Raw genomic sequence first — 16,864 nt, forward strand, 5'->3', positions numbered from 1 at the left:
AGATTTTTGTTGGCCGAAAAAGACGGACTAGACCATTTTCGGCCGACCTTCAAAAGTTTTTTGGCCATTTCGTTACAGATGCTGACCCAATGCAGATATCTGTGGAAAAGTTGATGTGCAGTGTTGGATTTTATTTTATATCCCATCCATGGAGGCCCAGACCAGGTCACAGGTCAAGGAAGGTATTAAGCGGCGATTTGTCGTTTCAACTTATGGAGTTGTCTCCAGTCCGATAACCTTCACAGACCGTAATTGATGACGCCATGAAGAAAACGTCCGTCTGAGATCACTAATGCATGGCAGGAAGATGCAAGCGTCATATACGTGTAACGTAGACTTGTCCATCATGAAGGGGTTATCTGCCTCAACCATCAGCTGTTCGCAGAGTGATAAGTGTGATTCTGCTATCAAAATGTGGGTTTTCTTACAACTACAATTATCTGAGTGAATCGATCTCCTGAGAACAAGTATTTATCTCAATAACTGAAAATACTCCATAAGATAATGGAGGAAGTAGAGAAATTGTAGCAGAATCCAAGTTCAGCAACAAGACGGTTTTTATAATGGGTTTTATGCGTGAGAATATTTTTTACTTTGTTGAAACAATGTTGTTGTGTTGCAACATGTGACAAAGCAAAACATCCCCCAGTGTCTTCATTTTCTGATATAAGAGAACGTTATGTGTCATTGGAACGGCCACAAGGTTATAAAAAAACGTAACAATATTGTCTCAGCCAAGTACATGTTAATGTACGGCTACGTTCACGTCTGCGTTCGTTTTTACATTCTGCCATAAGAACGGAAAATTTAAAATAAAAAAGGAAATGCCGGATACGATGCATGACCGACACCAACGGCGCCCATCAATACCAATTCACTTTAATAGGTTTCATCGGGTTTCCATAATTATACAGGAAAACAACAGTGCAGAATGTTGTGCTATTTCCTGCAGCATTTTTCCGGAAGCTGCGATGCAGATGTGAACACGGCCTAACCAGGAAAACATATAGAGGATCCGAATTGGGAGTCATAATCCCTTGTCCTATAAGAGGCTTGTACAGGAGGTCAGTATTAGGTTCAAGATAGCCAAACAAAACATTGATTCTCTGAAAGGGCCCCATGAGCCATATGTGGGAGCCCAGTAGGCAAATGAAGTCATGTCATAACTATTATGGTAAGCAAGACCGTCACAAAATAGGTCCGGATGCCATTTTATATAATGAACGCTTATTAGCAATTTACAAGAGCAACGTGACCATAATCATCAGATTATAAAAGTGAAAACTACATAGAGAACTTCTAATAATCATGAATATGTATCTAAAAGGACAGAAATGACTTGCATTATGTCATAACCTTATAGCAGGGCTGGACAAAAACCAGGAGCAAGACCGCCAGTGCTGCTGGAAACCAACTGGGCCAAATCAAAACAATCATATTGGCTCTTTGAGTGGCCCAATTGGCTTGTAAAGTCTCCTGGTCCCAGCACAAAGTTTATGGATGACTCTATAACTGGAGATCACCAGGCCAAGGCCACGCGCAGTGCTGTATGCACATATATAAATGTATGCACAGCTTGGAATAGCGAGAAAAGTCACATCAAGGCCGAGCAGAAACCTGAGCCTGGACCTAATCTTACACCAGTGGCAAATAGGAGAAACCTTAGAGGGCACGGGAGCCGCCTGCAGAGAGCTGGCTGTGACCTCGATGTAAGGAGACATTCCACGCGTGTCTGTCCTGGGCTTCTGTGCACTGAAGAGATGTCTCTGTTATCACCGGCCGTGTCACACAGGCACAAGGCATCTTTTATGTGACAATCATAGATCTGCGATGTTTCCCAGAGTCACAAATGATTCATGAACTATATAGTGGTGTTTATCTCTATGTCAGAGAGGAATGTGTCGTGTCCCGAGTCCGCTACCTACCTGACATCACTTCTACCTGTGCACCAATGAAGAATAAAAAAAATCATAGGAAGATTCATAGCATCCAGAAATGAAGTCATAACTGTGGACTGGTTTTATGCAGGGTGTGTGTTATACATCAAGATAGCACCTGGGGTTCTGGGATGATGGAGGGGACGCTATGGACGGTGGCATCTAAGTGGTTAAATGGCTGGGATCGGAGTGGTCTCAGATCTCGGCCATTACAGCGAGCGGTCGGCTGTAATATGCAGCTGACACTTACTGGGTATGGTGCTGGTTTAGCCCATGAGCCCGCTCCATACATCAAATTTCAGGACGGGGTTAAAGTCGTCTGCTGCAATTTTTACGGGCAGTGAATCTAGGACACCACTACTGAGAATTCACCAGCGTCTTCAGCTCATTATGTGGCAGGGACAGGAGAGTCTGGAAAAAGTGATTGAATTAGACTATGTGGCTGGGTTGGAGATAATCAGGAGGGCTGTCAATAATCTGGGATGATGCACGATTTTCCACTAAGTAGTGAACGGTCGGGAGCGTGTAAGAAAATTCCGGATACATTTCCTTTCTCAAGAGCGGCCTTCCTCTCCTCCAAGACTTGCACAATCTGAACGCCCGGCCTTTACCTCATCCGGTGCAGCCTCTTACAAGACTATTGTGGTGGAGCTGATAATCTCCTTGTGATGGGCATTTTCACCTATATCCCAGGCCTCTTTGTGCTGCGTTATCATATCTCAGACCCAGAGAGGCCTTCGAGAGGTTATAGTTTATCATGGCTGTGATACGGTAATTCGCAGTGGTTTCCTTATGCACTAAGCAAGAAGGGCCCCAACAAAGGGGTTAATTATAAAAGTTTGGACTAATGAAACAGTTATAGTTACTAATAAATGTGACACTAACATTAAGGGGGGCTTCTTCAGACGTTCATCAGCAATGTATAAGTGGAGGGGAAATGTATCAGTCTGGAGTCAAGCCTGAGTATTGTCTAGACTGGATACAATTGTAACAGACCCTCAGTCGTGAAAAGGCTGTCGAGCGCTGCTGTCTTTTTAAGGGCCTGTTCACATCACCGTTGCCCTTCCTTTGAGGGGTTAAGTCTGAGGTTTCCGTCATGTTAACCCCTCAACGAAGAGGCAAACGTAAACCTAAGATTCCGTTTCTCTCACCATTGACATCAATGGAGACAGAAAACTAGCTAGTGGTTTCCGTTTGTCACCGTTGTTTTGACGGAATCAATATCGTCTAGCTAGGTTTCCGTCACCATTGTGTTCAATGGTAAGGGAAACGGAAGCTAAGGTTTCCGTTTGCCTTTCCGTTGAGGGGTTAACCCGGCGGAAACCTCCAACGGAACCCTCAGCGGAAAGGAACGGTGATGTGAACACCGCCTTATCAGCTGATCGTTAGGGGTGCCAAGAGCCCATCGGCCACGGACACCTTCCCGCATATTTGCGTGTGTCTGTCCGGGCCGTAGAAATGGTAATTTGAGAAGTTTGAGAGAAAAACGGATATTCCCTGGCGCTGCTAACTGGTAAAACCCTTCTTGAGTAATGAGGATTCAAAACAAGCAAATGTAATATTAGATATTGTTTTAATTACTACGCGTTTCAAGGCCGAACCGGCCTCTTCATCAGGTAAAATACAAATGCTATACATTCCCCTTGCAAAGGTGGAGTATATAGCCAAGACAAAGGGGTAAAAAAATTTGTGAAAACCACACGCGGGGGCGCTTGGATGGGTCACCCCGGGGGCGCTTGGATGGGTCACCCCGGGGGCGCTTGGATGGGTCACCCCGGGGGCGCTTGGATGGGTCACCCCGGGGGCGCTTGGATGGGTCACCCCGGGGGCGCTTGGATGGGTCACCCCGGGGGCGCTTGGATGGGTCACGCGGGGGCGCTTGGATGGGTCACCCCAGCTGCGCTTGGATGGGTCACCCTGGGGGCGCTTGGATGGGTCACCCCGGGGGCGCTTGGATGGGTCATGGATGAGACATGCAAATGTGTTTGGCAGGTTAAAGGTTACTGGGTTTGAAAAGGTCATTGAAGTCTGATAACACAGACTGTCAAAGTAAAAACAAACATAAAAAGACTGCAGTGTAGATAAGAAAGGCAGGGGACACACTTATTTCACAGATCACAGTGGCATGTATGTTAATAAAATTATTATATAGGCAGAGTTGATAACTGGCAGATTGTAGCACATTTTTTTAAAATCATACCTGTATATAAAATGAAGACACTGGCCTGAGCAGCCTGCTTGATCGTGCCACTGGAAGTGTTAGTGGTCTGTAGCCCGGGAGTTGGAGGCTATGATGGAGTTTTGGAGAGTTAGTGAGTGCTCTATAAAGAGCTACTATAATGAAATGTAGTCCCATTTTGTAACTAAGGTAACCTGACGCTTGCTGGGACTGTGGAAGCTCAGCGGAGTCGATAGGGGAAAACGAAGAGACGGAGGTAAGTTTATGTGGTGCTGATTGCTATTCATTCTGGGTGGGTAGCCGTTCTGTGGGGGAATTCAATGATAATCCTTATATTGGTAAGTGCACCTACTGGGGTCACGGGGTCCAGATCAAAACTATTGTATGTGCTGGATATATATCAATGTGAGGTAGACATGAGAAAGGAGGGTAAGGGACCCGTTCATAGGGGAACTGCTAGATACGCTAGATGATAGTTTCAGTCAAGTCGTTTAAACCATGGGGCACCAAGGTATCTAATTTGTAGATTCAATAGACCTCTCTTTTGCACAGAGTTGAACCTGTTGGGAAGGTGCGCATCTATTTGGTCAATTGGGGTTATTTTAAAGCACCCAAAATCCCCTTTATGCTTAAATGTGCATTGTTTTGAGACACTGTACATGAGGATTTTTTTGTTACAGTTAGACCTATGTTTATTAAGTCTACAGTGAAGGGGTTGACTAGTTCTCCCCACATATTGAGCTCCGCAGACACAATGTATTAAATAGATTATGAACTGTGATTGACAGTTGAGTTTTTTCTTTGTTAAATGTATTCCCATTGTGATTTGAACAGAAGGTGGTGGTATTGTGGGTGCTAGGGTGGCAGCATAGGCACCTAGGTGTGCCACATTTAAAACTCCCCACTTTGAATTTAATTTGGGGCTGAAAGTAAAGAAGTTTTAACCAATTTGTGGAAAATTTACCCTACTGGGGGCTAAAATATTTTTAATAGTGGGAGCTCTCCTAAATGTCTAGACGGGCTTCGGGGGGAGAATAGTTTTAAGAAAGGGGTCGTGCTGTAGGATGTGCCAATGTTTGGCCAGGCGGTCCCTGATTTTTTTGTGAGCTATATTGTATGTGGTGCTAAAATTTAAATCAAAATTGAGCTCTGGTTTAACTCCTTCTCAACATTTGACGTATCCATACGCCAAAGTCGGGTAGGGGAAGTATGGAACGGACTCACGGAGTGAACCCGCTCCATACGATGCCGGTGTCGGCTGTTACAGCCGACACTTCAGAGTAACTAGCGGCATCGCGCTCAATCCCGCTCGTTTAACTCAATAGCGACCGCAGCATTTAAATCATTAGAAAGAGGGGGCGACCCCCTCTAACAGTCCATTGCGCTCCCTGCAACGCAATCGCAGGGGGAAGGGGGCGGGGGGCAATGGTTGCTATGGCTGCCTGGGGGCCTAATGAAGGACCCTTGGTGCGCCATCTTTGTGCACCTATTAGGGGCTTAATAGTTGTCTGTCAGAATCACGATATACTGCAATACATTAGAATACATTAGTATTGCAGTATATCTAGCAAGCGATCTAGCGATCGCTGGTTGAAGTCCCCTAGGGGGACTAATAAAAAAAAAAGTGAAAATGAGTTAAATAAAAGTATTTTTTTTTTTTGTTTTTTTTTAAATAAATTAAAAGTTCAAAAAACCCCCCTTTTCCCATTTTCCCCCTACAGCATAGTAAAAAAATAAAAAAAATAAACATAATTGGTATCGCCGCGTCCGTAAAAGTCTGAACTATTACAATATATCATTATTTAACCCGCACGGTGAACGCCTTAAAAAAAAAAAATTTGTAAAAACGCCAGAATCTCTACTTTTTGGTCACCTCATCTCCCACAAAAAATGAAATAAAAAGTGATCAAAACGTTGCATGTACCCCAAAATGTTTTTTTAATTTTCTACCCCACAAATAATTTTTTTCCCTTGTATGATGTGGATTTTGAAATGTGTTTTGTTTTCTGGTCTCGGTAGGAGGCATTATCTTTGTGTGTTCATTTGCTCGTTCTTTTGTAGGCTTGGGCTAGTACATCATTGCGATATCCCTTCTCTCTGAAACGTTCACACGCTTAGCAAAAAAAGTCTGAAAATACAGAGCTGATGTCAAGGGGAAACCGCTCCTGATTTTCAGCCGTTTTTTAGCAACTCGCGGTTTTCGAGTCGTTTTTGGATCGGTTTTTCTATAGAATCAATGAAAAATGGCGCCAAAACCAGCTCAAGAAGTGACATGCAATTTTTCGCGGGTGCTTTTATAAATTTTTTATTACGCAGCCATTTTGTAAAACGGCCGCGTAAAAACACGCCCCGTCAGAACAGAATGCCGTTTTTCCCATTAAAATCAAAGGGCAGATGTTTGGAGGCGTTCTGCTTCTGAATTTTCGGCCGTTTTTAGCCCGAAAAACGGCCGAAAATAAGCCGTGTGAACATTCCCTAAAGCCTTATTCACACGAACGTGTCCGTTTCGCGCGCGTAAAAAACGCAGCATTTTTCCTGCGTTGCAGTTCCATGTGACATCAGTGTACGGTGCGCGTCTGCGTTTTTCAAGCGCGTATGTCATTCCTTTTTTTTACGTCCGCAAAAACTGAAGGTGTTTTTCTTTTTCTCATCAATTCTTTAGCAACTGTTGCGTGAATCACAGACAGCACATGGATGACGTCCGCGTGCTGTCCGTGATTTTCACGCACCCATTGACTTCAATGGGTACGTGATGCGCAAAAAATGCACAAGAACAGGACATGCAGTGAGTTTCAGCAACAGTTGTAAAAGAAATGATGAGGGAAAAAAAAACACCTCCTTCAGTTTATTTTGCTGATGTAAAAAATGCGTGACATACGTATAAAATGCGGACACGCACCGTACTCAGATGTCACCCGGAATGGCAACGCAAGAAAAACGCTGCGTTTTTTACGCACGCAAAACGGACACGCTGGTGAATTAGGCTTAAAGTGAAGAATAGAAACCTACACTTGGGGAAAAAAACCACTTGTCAATATCATTATATCCTCAGTCAAGGGTGAATCCATTTATACGAAATCCAGGCTTAAGCGGAGCCAAAATAAAGCAGAAGGACAAAGGTGACCCCGGGGTGGAAGCAGTTGTTGTCGGGCGGTATCTGATGTCACATATTGAGCATAACACACGACGGAGGCTACTTTAAGACGTAGCACAAGAGATGCAGTTGTTCCTCAACTATTTTCTGAAGACCACATACTATGGGCATCACATTTCGGGGATGAGGCTGGCATGCCCGGCTGGATTAGGCACACATACTGAGTAATATACGGACAATGGTTTGTGGGCACAGCGCAATGTGCATACCCTGGTCCCCAAGGGAAATCAGGGATCATGACCCCATTAAGGCAATGGATCGAGTGACAACCCGGTAATTATAAATACATGAGGGTCTCTTATTCGGAAACCTGTTACTGTCAGGGATTCAAAATACTATAGAGATGAAGAGACGGATCAAACTAGGAGCCAACTGGACGTCTGCGGCGAGAGAGGACAAGAATCAGAGAGGATCTGCCCGATAATCTGGGAAAAATATGATATTTTCTCTCAGTCTGTCAGCTGAAATACTCTGTGCAGCTGGAGAATCTTTCATTCCACAGTGTAAGGCCCCATGCACACGACCGTGCTCGTAATTACGAGCATGGCCGAGCACGGGCAGCCGGCCGTTATTCCGAGCCGTGCTCCCATTATAAAGTATAGTTTCACGGCCCGTAAAAGAAAAAAAATAGAACATGTTCTATCTTTTTCAACAGCACGGGCACCTTCCCGTGAGAAAACGGGAAGGAACCTGTGGCCAACAGAAGTCTACGGACCCGTTATTTCGGGTCGTAATAACGAGTGTTTTTACGGTCGTGTGCATGAGGCCCAACTCTTAGGGTACGTTCACACGTCTTGAAAATACGGAGCTGTTTTCAGGAGAATACAGCTGCTGAATTTCAGACGTTTTTGCAAGTACTCGCGTTATTCGCGGCATCCATTACGGACGTAATTGGAGCTGTTTTTTAATGGAGTCAATGAAAAACGTCTAAAGAAGTGACATGCACATCTTTGACGCGGGCGTCATTTTACGCGCCGTATTTTGACAGTGACGCGTAAAATGACACCTCGTCTGAACAGAACATCGTAAAACCCATTGCAAGCAACAGGCAGATGTTTGCAGGCATAATGAAGCCGTTTTTTCAGGCGTAATTCGAGGCGTACCTTAGGGTATATTCACACGGCTTATTTTCAGCCGTTTTTCGGGCCGTCAACGCCCTGAAAAATGGACGAAAAAAACATTAGCAGAACGCCTCCGAACATTTGCCTATTGATTTCAATTTGAATTGCCCTTGAAAACAGCTCCGTATTTTACAGACGTTTTTCGTTTTACGTGTGAACATACCCTTAGGCTACATGCACATGACCGTTAATATTTTTCTGCCGATAAACAAGGGCTCCATTGTCCGTTTTTTTGCTGTCGGTGTGACATCAGCGCGTCCTCCGCACGCATTCCGTACGTTCCATTGGTTTGACTTGAATGGGAAAGAACGAGCCGCAAACACGGACAGGAATATAATTTCTCTCAGTTTTGCAACCCAGTCCCACGGCCCCACAAGGATTCGTGAAAAACACAGTAGTGCGCATAGAAAAACAACGCTCCTGTGTATGGAGCCTTAAGGTGTATTCAGACGTTGCAGTTGAGGTGCGGCTTGAACCGCATCGAAAAAGTGCATGAATTTCTATGGCAATTTGTTGCATTTTTTGCATCACAAAACGAATTAAATAACTGTAAAAACGCATTCATTATCCCGACGCATTTTATTCTATGTGGTTTAACTGCAACGTCTGAATGGATCCTAAAGGCTTGTTCACACGTTGCGTAAATACTGCGGATTTTCCGCAACGGAATTAGTTGCGGAAATTCAGAAGCACATACAGTAGCAGCAAAGTGGATGAGATAAAACAAATCTCATTCACACGCTGCGTAAATACTGAGTGGAAAATACGCTTAGAAATTGACCTGCGGTGCAGAATTTTATTACGCAGCATATCAAATGTATTTGCATAAACGCTGCTTATTTGTTGCGGGTTTCAATGAAGAGGTAAATCCCACAATAAATAGCAGTTGTTGCGTTTTTTGCGGCAGGTTCACAGTGATTCTGCAGCAAAAGACGCAACTGTAACAAAATAAATCTTATACTTATCCAGGAGTCTGTTTCTTCCTCCAGGCCGGCCTACTGGGATGACGTTTCATCCCATGTGACCGCTGCAGCCAATCACAGGATGATGTCAGAGGGCCGGCCGATGACGCTTCATCCTATGTGACCGCCGCTGCAGCCAATCACAAGCTGCAACATCATCCCAGGAGGGCGGCCAGACATAACAGGCGAAAAACTGCAGCACAGTTTGGTGCGGTTTTTCGTCTTGAATTCCCTGCGTCGCTCAGGAAGGATACGGTATTTGCTTTTACGCAGCGTAACCGCCTAGTGTGAACTCAGCCGGGCTTTTCGCCGCTGTTTTTTTATGTGGAATATACGCCAAAAAAAGTCCAAAATCGCCTCCCATTGATTTCAAGGTGAAGCAGAGACGACATGCGGTTCCGTCTCTGACCTCCCATTGAAATCAAAAGGAGGCAGAGAAAGAGTTTTTCGCAGCGTTTTCTTGCCCGCTGCGCTCAATGACTGTGGCCGAAAAAGGCTGCGAAAAAAGCTTTAAAAAAAAACGCAAAGAAAGTGCAGGCGGGGCAAAGTCTGCCTCAAAATTCCTGAAGGATTTTTTATGTTCACAGAGTTCTTTGAGGCAGATTTTGCCTGCACTTTCTTTGCTGAAGTTTTTCCGACGTTCTTTGGCAGCGGCCATTAAGTGCCACGGGCAAAAAAACGCTTTCTCTGCCTCACATTAATTTCAATGGGAGGTCAGAGGCGGAACTGCGAGAAGAAAGAGCAAGCCGCTTTTTTTTCCGCTCCCGGGAAAAAAAAATATGGCGATTTTGGCCGTTTTTTGGTGCGGTTTCTGTGCCAAAAAACTGTGTGTGGACTAAACTCTGTATGAACAGACCCCAAGTGCGGACACAAGTAGAATGTCTGCTCAGTGTGCGGCCGCTATGTGTGTCCATACCCCATATCTGGGACATCCCCTTAAATACTCTGTGCAGCTGGCGACCCTGCTCTTCACACTATATGTTTCTCTATGATCTCTCCCACTTAAATAACTGCACCCATATAATGGTTTCCTGTGCTCCCCCGTCAGGTTTTATATTTCCGCCATCATTGTATATAATTGTCAGGCTTTCTGAGTGACGTATTCATCATTGTGTTACCCGTAGGACGATCTCACCCGGCACGGAGCAGGCGTTACCCACAAGGCATGAGGTGACAACATGCGCTGACGAGTCCAGGTCTGAGGAGCGAACACCTGACTGAGATAAAAGAGGAAATTCATTGAGGACGGACCCCCCGGAGCTAAGAGTGTCCATAGAGGGGCATTCCCAGCCCAGACGTTGTGGTTCAGGAGCGCTTGCAACCGCATGAAAAAAACGCATGTCTTTTTACCGTAATTTGATGTGGTTACAGCTTTTATAGGTAAAACACGTAAAATATATTTCACCTGTAAAAACGGCAACCGCATCAAAAAGCGGTAAAATCACACGCCTTTTTTTATCGCATTTTCAACTGCAACTCCACGCACTATACACATAGACGTAACCTGCATCTATGAAAGAGGGTCCAGGAAGAGAAAAACATGGCGGCTTTCCTGCAGAGCAGCGCCACCCTTGTCCATGGGTTGTGTCTGGTATTGCAGCCCAGCTCTACTGAAGTGAATTGGGGCAGAGCTGCAATACCAGACACGACCTGGGGACAGTTGTGACGCTGTTTTTAGAAGAAAGCCGCCATGTTTTCTTACATTTTCTAATTCTTGACAAATAAAACCAGCAGGGACCATCGAGACGTCGCGGTTAAAACTACATGTGTTTTTACCGTAAGCTCAACATCTGAATAGACCCAGAGGGTCACACACGCCACCATTACAGGCCCTCCATAGAGAATGAGCCGCGTATGTGTAAAAACGGTGGCGTCTCCATCGGAGTCGCTATGTGCGGCGGTTTCCTCCACGAGATGCATTGCTTGTGCGGCAAATAACTCCGTATTCAAGTTTGGTTCACATTGGCGGTTTTTATTTCCAATGTTCTGCTCCATCATAGCAGCAGAACGAAAACAATGGCGGTGACGGAACCATTGCACGCAAAACCCATTGACATTAATGCGTTCGCTCCGCTTTTCCTCATCACATCATAGCGATGCGCGCCGCAGTGTTTTATTCGTGATTTTTGGCAAAACCTGCAAAGGGGGCTGACGCAGATGTGCCCGTAATAATGACGGTAAAATGTAGCCGCTTTATGGACGTCTAAATGAGGCCTAAGCCCACAATATTATGTAATATTAATAAAAATATCAATTTATACAAACCAATTAATAATTCTTGAATTCAGTCATTACTGGCGAGTCGTGGCGCTCGCTCATCTCCTGACAGAGCAGATCCTCCAGGGTGTGCAGGGCGCCATTTCTGTCCAATCACCTGATACGCACTGGGAACAAGGGATCGTGGGAGCTGTAGTTCCGGACTTGTTGTATTACACTGCGAGAAGCGCCAACGTAAACTACATTTCCCATAATTCGTAGCGCGTCCCTCAAGCATTTACCTCTGAGGTGTTGTAGTTTGTGGCGCTCAGCCGTCGCGTGTGAGGTGAGTGCGGGCAGATTGTCACATTATCACATAAGTTATCATATAAAGCGCCGCCATGTACTCACAGACGAGGGCTGAGGTAATAACCGACGATAATGTGTAAATATGGCGCGCTGCTGTGGTAATGTCTAATAATGTCTAACACATCCCGCAGTAAAAAGTAAATTCTGCCATTTCTTAGTTTTATCTGTGTCAGGGAAAGCTGGGTGCCGTTGTGGCAGCCATTTTTGTCTCCCCAATTCTGCCTCCTTATGTAATGAGACATTCTCCTCTCTCATATCAATATATATATATTTTACCTCCCAGGAGGCTGAAAAAGCTGGGTGACTTTACTTTCCATGACTCCCGTACGTTTTATAATAACTGAGTCTGATGTGTTACAAGCAGTTGGGCGCCTATAAACATATCACAAGCGGCGTCGTGAGAATTTACTGAATATTGGAGCAATGTGTTGGTTTTTTTTTGCAGAAAACCGCGCTGACTCACAGTAACGGCGCGTGCTGCGAGCACTATGTCCTGAGACTTCTCTTATGTCGGGATAACTCGGGGACGTTGTGAAACACGATAAACACCTTCAATAAATTGCGCTGGGACGCGGTTGTATTTTTTATAGGCTCATGGGGGGGGGGGGGGGTTTCAAAAAAGTTGAAAAAAGGCAACAAAGCCGCGTACGAGAAAAACGCCGTCTCATTAGTTGTGTGGGTGTTTTTTATTTATATGGAATTTAAATCGGATTGTCACCAGATTGCGGTGAACGATTCCGCCATAATTCCTCTGGATGGGGCGGTGGGACGGAGGACCCCCATTCTCCAGATAGATGTGAGACCCGCACCTGTCAGACGTTTATGGCGTATCCTGAGATTGGGGCACCCCTTTACGGGCAGCACATTATAGCGGCGGGTGCGCTGTATTATTAGAGTTATGAGACTATGTTCACATAATATCGCAAAATGGCGCAGTTTTGCCACATTTCGCAGCAAAAAGTGTCATGTAAGACAGAATGCCGCAGACACAATATTCCGCAACTCCGATTTTTTTTAATTTCTTGCATTACGGAATATTTTTCCCATAGACATATAGTGTAAAGAATGTTTTAACTCCATGACTGCAAGCAGAGATCTTGAAAACGGTCAGCAACTAATACACAAATTATATTAGAAAGCAGCAGAACTGGAATTCCCTTTTAAAGAGTCACCCGCACTTTCATCACAGTTTTGATAAGTCACAGAGAAATATCACACGTTAGGATTAGTGGGGTCCGGGTGCTCAGCTGAGCGTTTTGCACCTTTGGCTGTGACCGGCGCGCCCTGTCAGGCTGTGTTCACACGGTTAACAAAAAACGTCTGAACATACGGAGCGGTTTGCAAGGGAAAACCGCTCCTGATTTTCAGCCGGTTTTTAATCAAACGCGCGTTTTTTGCAGCATTTTTTACGGTTGTTTTTGGAGCTGTTTTTCTATTGAGTCAATGAAAAACAGCTCCAAAATCAGCTCAAGCTGTGACCTGCACTTCTTTTTGCGGGGCATCTTTTTACGCGCCGTTATTTGAAAATGAGGCGTAAAATAAAGCCCCGTTGGAACAGAACGTCGTATTTCCCATTGAAATCAATGGGCAGATGTTTGTAGGCGTTCCTCTTCCGATTTGTCTGCCATTTTTCGGGAGGTTTACGGCCCAAAAAACGGCTGAAAATCGCCCGTGTGAACATCCCTTCAGGCTGAAGACGCCTATGAGAGCTGTGATCAGCCTGACGAGCGCTGATCACAGGGGCTTCTGCACTACGTTTCATCAATGGTGGAGGTCTCACACCCGGACCTCACTAATCCAAACTTGTTATATATCTCTATGACATATCGAAAGTATGATGAAAGTGCGGGTTACTCTTTAAGTATATTATTATTTAGAATGAATGGGGTTCTCTGATATATATCTACTCCATAGCATTATTATATGACTGCTGCGTCTCCCACTGATTATAGGACTGGAGAAGTGGATGGGGCGGAACTGCAAATGCGGAAACGACACATGCACAAGAGTGGCGCTTACAATGTTCACATCCGTGTCGTTCATCGCCATTGTTCTGCTGCGTCATAGGAGCAGGGCAACAAAAATGACAACTATGGTGAATCTGTCACATGGCGGACAGTAACGGCACCCGATGGACCACATTGACCATAATGGGGTCTGTCGGGATTCCCTCATGGTGTCGGTCATTTTAACGGAAAAAATAGTGCTGCATGCTGTGCTATTTTATTAGAGACATGTGACCGTATCTGCAACGGTGGCTCCCGACGCAAATGTGAACACAGCCTAAAGCCATTTTTACACGCCAGTATTTTGCTTCAGTATTTGTAAGCCAAAACAAGGAGTGAGCCCTACACAGACAAAAAGTACGATGGAACGAGGAGCAACTCTAACATGTTTTGGACCCCTCCTGGTTTGGGCTTTTAAATACTGATGCAGAATACCAACCAAAATACTATCCAGTAAAAGAAATCTAAAGCGCAAAATACGCTTTCTCTGCCTCCCATTGAAGTCAATGGGAGGTCAGATTCGTAAACGCCCGAAGATAGGGCATGTCCCTTCTTACTCCCGCGAGGCGGTTTTACCGCTCGCGGGAGAAATACGCCCCCGCCTCCCATTGAAATCAACGGGAGGCATTTTCGGGCCGTTTTTGACGGGTATTGCGGCACGGTTTCCGCATCAAAAAACTCGTCAAAAAACCCTGTGTGAACATAGCCTAATGGTCCATTCACACGATGCAGTCAAATAGCAGTTTTGCAGAAAGCTCCACAAAAAACGCAATTCCACCGCACTCTGAATATATCCCTATTGCTCTGATGGTGCCGCAGCGCTCTATTGAGGTCAGCCATTAATCTGGCGGGGTACAGAACCCCCTATCATCGTCTGCTGGGATAATGGCTCGATTTACATTCTTTATATTCGTTTTTTGCTTTGGAACATTTTGAATTCGTCTTCTGTGATGTCTGGGGGGGCGTCTGCATCGTGTGTTCAGTCCACGGCTTTCAAGTATTTCCTGTTATTTGTTGCTGGGAGGTTTTCATTGAGCAAATTCCAGCAGATTGAATGTTACATAAATTGTTTTAATGATTTGATTTTTATAAATATCATTTTAAAGTGGATCTGTCACTCTACTATATGCTGCCCTGTTTAAGAAAAATGTAAAAAATATTCCGTATTTTCATGTGGCTTTAGTCGCACCTCAACCGCTACGTCTGAATGGACCCTTACGCTTGAGGTTCTTGCTTGATGTATTGGACAAATTCTAAAACGAAAACGTAAAAATCATCTGCGGAGCCGCTGGGTACCAATTACTTTGTACTGGGCAGAGAAGTGGGGAAGCTCTTTGGCCGAGTGTCCTGGATCCAACATGAAAAGAAAGCAACTGAGAGATACGAAAATTTAGTAGTAACTTATCGTATTCCTGTATGACTTAGATACGTAGAACTGCAATGACCCTCGGTGAAGAACAGATGTTAACATATACTCTAACCTTTATTTGGTTTCCTGTAGATGACGCCGTGTGATCGGCTTTTGAGCGTCTTCCTCTTACACCACAAAATCTCCAGTAAGTAGAAGTCCTTGAGTTGTCATCTTCTGTCAAATTGTTAAAAATTATTTTCAGCCATTTCTAAGACGACTCAAGACAAAGACTTTGATTGTACAACAGCTGCTGTCCATAGGAATATAACTTAAAGGGGTATAGAAAACCCATTTTCAAATGCCCTATTAGGTTTTGAGTTAATAGAGGGGGAACCGTCATTCAATTAGCCAGAGAGAAGAGTTTCCAGTAGGGTTATAGTTTATGTCTTAAGCCTGATGAAAAATGATGATCACAGCCGAAGGAGCAGACCACTCAGCTGAGCGCTTCACCATCTTCGTTTGAGCAGTGGTGGGGGTCTCAGCACTTGGACCCCAAACGATCAAAACTTCTGATATGTCCCTATGACATTTCAAAAGTTTTGCGATTGTACAGTTACTCTTCAATGGACAACATGTAGTGCTTCATTTAAGCTGCGGTGGTGCTGCAGGAAAATGAAGCACTTTCTGATGGGTTCGTCTGCAGATTACAGTTGATCACTGGGGGTCCCCTGAGAGACCCTTTAATCGACTTATTGGCAGGAAATCCTTTTAACAAAAAAGAGATTGCCCCTAAGCAGAACCCCCTTTAACTGCGATGTACATACAAATTATGAGTCACATTTCTGATTCCAATAGTCAAATGATATATATTGTTTTCCTTTTATCCTACGTTTGACAGGTTAGCATCTGGATACTTTTTCTTGACGGTATTGAAAAGCGTAGTCAATAGCGGAAAAAAAGCATTCATTTTAAGGGTAAGTTTAAATGTGGCAGAATTAGCGCACCAAAAATCGACGACATTTTCTAATACAATACATGTGGATAGGGTTTTCATAACCCCAACCACACGTAGCAGAAAAAAAACTGCAGGATTCTGCGGATTTTGAAATGAATTGGACCTAACGTACTACGTATAGAGGCGACTGACTTCGGATTATCTGCCTGAGTGTTGTCGTCCTGGTATTTGTGAGAACTGCGCACCCTTGGGTCCTGTCTGTAACATTATCATAAGTCACTGCTGTCTAAGGGCGGGTTCACACATGGCGGAATTTCACTTAAATTCCGCTGCGGACACTCCGCAGCGTTAATCCGCAGCGGAGCCGTTTCTCCATTGACTTTCACTTTAATTTAGCAGTGTTCGTTTACACGATGCGTACAATTCCGCTGCGGAGCATAGGCTGCGGAGCGGAATTTGGTGTCCGCAGCATGCTCTGTCTGTTGCGGAGCAGTGGCGGACTGGTTGCGGACTCATGGCGGAATTTCTCCATTGACTTCAATGGAGAGTCAAAATTCCGCAATGAAATCCGCAGATCTTATGTGTGCTGCGGAGCGTATTGTTTTTACTACCATGACATTTCTTCATTCTGGCT

At 44.7% G+C, this 16,864-nt stretch overlaps 1 protein-coding gene and 1 long non-coding RNA gene across 5 annotated transcripts in view; one reads left to right on the forward strand and one right to left on the reverse strand.

The window, feature by feature from the left end:
* Positions 1-11,705, reverse strand: part of LOC142658996 (uncharacterized) — a 70,829-nt gene extending 59,124 nt beyond the window's left edge. Inside the window, exon 1 of the long non-coding RNA XR_012850238.1 lies at positions 11,619-11,705. This is a non-coding gene — a long non-coding RNA (uncharacterized LOC142658996). The remainder of the gene's footprint in view (positions 1-11,618) is intronic.
* A 139-nt stretch (positions 11,706-11,844) lies between these two features.
* The window catches only part of EGFL7 (EGF like domain multiple 7), a 143,443-nt gene continuing 138,423 nt past the window's right edge, over positions 11,845-16,864 (forward strand). Inside the window, exons 1-3 of one of the 4 annotated variants that reach the window (XM_075834623.1) lie at positions 11,845-11,895; positions 15,426-15,480; positions 16,174-16,249. The gene's annotated coding sequence lies outside the window, so the exon portion shown is untranslated. Of the gene's footprint in view, positions 11,975-15,425; positions 15,481-16,173; positions 16,250-16,864 lie in introns of all 4 variants that reach the window. The other 3 variants (XM_075834624.1, XM_075834625.1, XM_075834626.1) reach the window with 3 other exon arrangements.

The sequence above is a fragment of the Rhinoderma darwinii genome, chromosome 8 (genome assembly GCF_050947455.1).
Source record: "Rhinoderma darwinii isolate aRhiDar2 chromosome 8, aRhiDar2.hap1, whole genome shotgun sequence".
Taxonomy (NCBI): domain Eukaryota; kingdom Metazoa; phylum Chordata; class Amphibia; order Anura; family Rhinodermatidae; genus Rhinoderma; species Rhinoderma darwinii.